General features: G+C 43.0%; 1 protein-coding gene across 9 annotated transcripts in view; it reads right to left on the bottom strand.

The window, feature by feature from the left end:
- Window positions 1-3,315: 3,315 nt before the first annotated feature.
- The window catches only part of MEIS2 (Meis homeobox 2), a 210,978-nt gene continuing 209,912 nt past the window's right edge, over window positions 3,316-4,381 (bottom strand). For 5 of the 9 annotated variants that reach the window (XM_032261218.1, XM_032261219.1, XM_032261215.1 and 2 more), the window contains one exon: window positions 4,115-4,381. This exon is cut by the window's right edge and continues 1,165 nt beyond it. The gene's annotated coding sequence lies outside the window, so the exon portion shown is untranslated. The other 4 variants (XM_032261214.1, XM_032261211.1, XM_032261216.1 and 1 more) reach the window with 1 other exon arrangement.

Raw genomic sequence — 4,381 nt, 5'->3', positions numbered from 1 at the left:
AAAGAAATAAAAAAGAAAGGAAAATCACAGACTAGTCTAAAAGCAACTCACATTAGCCAATCCGTTGATATTCTCTACCAAAGGAGGGATGAAGCCAACATTTAGAAAGAATGCATTCACGGACAGAATTGCATCCTCCTTTAAACGAAACAAACCTGGGTCTATTTTCTTACTTTACTCCTCCGTCCTTTTTTTGGGGTGGGGAGTAGGGGAAAGGCAGAGGGTCCAGAATCCATTGGTGGACAGGGAAGGGAAAGAAAATCAGGCTTTCTATGTTATTTCTGTATCGGTTTTTGGTATTATAGAGGAGTAAAGAAGTTTTTGTGTGGTGGTTTTTCATTGATCAGTCACTCTGAGCTAATGTAATTATCCTCATCAATAGGAGGCTGCAGAGAGAATCATTATGTGGGTGACATTGATAAATGATCGCCCAGGAACGGCCCTCTCGCGGGCAACCCCCACGTCTGACCCTCCCACACACACAATGTAGTCATAGAAACACCTAGAGAACCTCGAGACCCGCCGCGGAAGAGGCAGGAGAGGGAAGAAAAGCCTCGGGCGGCCGAGGAGGGGGTGGGGGCGAAAGGGGACGGCCAGCCCCAGATCCAAACCAGTTCCAACGACAAAAACAGCCAGCGGCGGGGGGCGAGGGGAGAGGGACGATCTCCCCACCCGGCGGCCAACCCTCCCGCGCACAGTTGCTCACAACAAAGTGAAAATCCGCCCTCCAGACGGACCCATTCCTCCACACCTTTTCCCATGTGTGACCTCACTACCAACAACATCTGATGTTTGCCGAGACGCACATTCAAAGGGGTCTCTCCAAAGGAGTTAAATAATTAGGTCACAAAACTTGCAGGCATTTAATTCTCACGCTAGTTTACCCCGCTCCCCAAAGCCCAACAAACAACAAACCAACCAAACCCATCTGCAAGAAAACAAAGGCAGCATCTGGGTGACACCCCCCTTTCTGCGTTCCCCCCAGTTATTTACTGGGTGACCCGGTCCTTTCTCTTCACCTCCTCACCCAGCGCCTCTGATTATGAGATAATGGATTTTGCGATTGTTCTTGTCAGGGAAAAAAATCTCCACAGAACCCCACGTTTTCATCTTTCGACTGTTTTTATTTAAGCCAATGGGAAGGTATTGAGAGCAGTAATTGATTCATAATGATCCATAAATCGATGTTGGAAAGCGGGGGGTGAGGGTGGAGGTGTTCTAAGAGTAAGGGGGTGATGATGCTGTTTATTTATTTTATTTCTAAAGCTTCGGCTAAAGTAGCTTTGACACTGTTGGGGCTGGGGGGAGGAGTTGTTGGGCTCTGCCGGATCATCCATCATCCCTGTCACCCAGAGTCTGCCCGGAGGAGCCGTAGACGCAATCTCCCTTCTGTCTCTACACCGAAACTATTAATATTAAAACCTCCCTTCAAACACTGCCCTGACGGTCTCCATTCTCATCACAATCTGACCGGCCTCCCCCATCAGACCACCATTTCCCCCGCGCGGCACCTTCTCCCAGCCTGGGCCCGGAAGGAGGGGGCCCGCCTGGGTGCGCGACGCCCTGAGTGGATGACTTCAACTGTAACTGGGACGGGCCCCCTGCTGCCCCCATAGTTTGCAACACGTTGGTCTAACTCTAACACACACTCCCAGGGAAGGCCAGGTGAGGGCCGGGGTAGCCCTCTGCACCCCAGTCTGCCGCGGCCCAAGCCTCTGTCCTGCCTCCTCCCAGGCTCCAGGACGCACGTCCGCACCAACCCCGCTGGGTGGGCGGCGGGGGCTGCAGCCTCGACGCCCACTCTGCACATCCAGACACCCGGACACCGGACTTTCTAACAGAGTGGCAACTTGTAGCCGGAGTCCAAGCTCCTTATCAAATTGCTGGCCTGCTAGACTAATGGGGAACTTGTGGAGGATCCCTGTCCAGTCCCTTTGAAGGAAGGTCCCTCCTTTGACAGCTGCTAGAGATATTAGCCACATTTCCCTTCCCAAATCTGCTCTGGGTTAACAGTCCCGCGGGGGTGGGAGGGGGTGAGGAGGCAGGAGGGTCTTGGTGGACTCCAACGAGGGTGGGAGGCATGAGGGGTGCTGACCTGGGGGGTGGGAGAGAGGAGGGGTGGACGGAAGACACAGACTTTCCTGGTCTTTTCTTTTTCGTTTAAAATGTGGCTTCTTGCTCAATTCCCAACCCTTAACAGATGGCGACTGCAGTTCTCTCAGAATTTCTTAAAGAAAGGGAAACCTTTGGAATTTATTTCTGCTTTTGCTTTTTCATATAAATAAAAAAGTGTTTTTATATTACTCTTGTTTTGGAGAACATAAGCAATTTTATTCAGACTACAGTATTTCCTTTAACACTATATGGTTGTCAAAACACCATTCCCAGTTTCTTTGCTTTTGACAGCTGAGTCTTTCTTAAATATACCCAAATCGGAACTCTTTACACTAAATAGTAAACCCGAGATAGGAGCAAGTGCCTTCCGGGGTGGTGTAAAAAAAGCATTATAAAAATTGGACAAATCTATCACTTCTCTTTCTTAGCATGGGGTTGGGGGTGGGGGAGAGCAAGGTAATGCAAACCAATATTACAATTATCATTCATCTTCAAATGTTTAAGAGGGTTAAAGTTAACAGGATAGGATGTGGGTTTGGTGAAGCAAGTAAGCATGAGATGACTTTATTCATTAAAACCAAGGATTGAAAGCTCTGGGCTCTAAACTTCAATGAGATAACTTAATAATTTCATAAAAGACATCCTAAACATGAGCCAATTACCAAGTAAACCCTTCAGCATTTACTGAAAGAAAAAAGTTCTTTTTCCCCCAGCTGATGTGACAGTTGATTTATAATGGCGAATTTTCAGTTTACATAAGAGCATTTAAAGTAAAAATCAGCAAATATTTAAAATTTACAAAAAGACTGCATGTAAAATAGAATAGCAAAAATGAAAGGGACGCTAGTTGTCTTTTCCAAGTGGCATAAAATTTCTCTATTAAGTTAGTTTGCGTCAGAAGCATTATTTCTATGTTTAAACGGCAACACATCACTGGAACTGATAAACGTATTTATAAAAATTCTACCTAACTAAAATACAAAACAACAGAAGTTTATTTCCTTGTTCATTTATATAGAACTTCCAGAAATGCTGTCTGAAATGGAAAGATGGAAGAGCCCCAAATAAGATGTAACTATGGATTTCTTCCAAGTTTAAGTTTGCAGAGATAGTGAATTGTTTCCCTATCCGGCTGACATCACGTATCTAGCTAACGTTCATTCTTTCTAAACAAAGATTCCAAATTTAAGAGTTACAAAATTCCAGGATAGTATATTTATTTGAAAATTGAGGGGACATGCAAATACCTCACCCTTTTCGCACACCTTAGCAAACACTGTGCAGCATCAATAAGCTAATGATACAGACTTCCAGGCATGTTGCATAAAATTTTGAAAATGGCATTATACCATCCATTTGTTTTCTTTTCAGAGAAATATGTAAGTTTAGTTATCAAATCATCACACTAGCATCCCTGCACATGGATGTGTCTGAAATAAAAATATACCACAGTATAATTGATAAAATATGAACGATTAATCTTTTAAAGTCAGAATTTCAAACTCCATAGAAGTTGTTTACTTATCTATGAACACCCATATGTAAATTTTCATTTACATATCCAACAATATTGTAGTAAGACCAGAGATGAAAAACAAAGGCAGATAAATTACCTTTGAGCACAGACATTATTTCTTATGTTGTAAACTTAACCCTGAAAAGTCCTTTATTCTGGCAGAGGATGACCATGAAAAGCTTTATCTGAAAGTATATATTTTTTAATGTCATGCATCTAAAAAGGAGGTTGGCATGTTCAAGGGGATCTTTCAACCTGGCTCATCACGTACACATAGTTTTGTACCTTCAGAAGCTATCTGCTGGTGGCATGTATAGGCCCAACAGACATTGAAAGGCTATAGATGATTACCTTAAAGATTACTGATAAGTTTAAAATATACTCAATCGCTGGGGGGAAAAGCTGTCACCTGCCTTTAACACTGTATAGAGTCGGCATTGTGCAACCTTGTCCTAAAACCATTAAAAACGCAAAAGCCTAACAAAAAATCAAAAATGAAATATTTATTACCGCATTTTGTGACTTAACACCTTTTTTTTTTTTTAACATAACGTCACAGTCCTCATACAAGTATTTTAATGTAAATTTGACAAAGCTTAAAGGTAACAGCATTTTCTTCTAGTGAGGAACACGTGCTGAGAAAAGAAGAATTCATGGACATACAATACCAATTCCACAGCAGATCTGATACTAGCAAAAACATTCTTTTTTTTCAATTGAGGTAAACACATAGAATATCTAACATGAAAC

The sequence above is a fragment of the Sapajus apella genome, unplaced genomic scaffold (assembly GCF_009761245.1).
Source record: "Sapajus apella isolate SASKATOON/1434 unplaced genomic scaffold, GSC_monkey_1.0 scaffold122, whole genome shotgun sequence".
NCBI lineage: Eukaryota > Metazoa > Chordata > Mammalia > Primates > Cebidae > Sapajus > Sapajus apella.
This window is presented reverse-complemented; position numbering and strand designations above follow the sequence as displayed.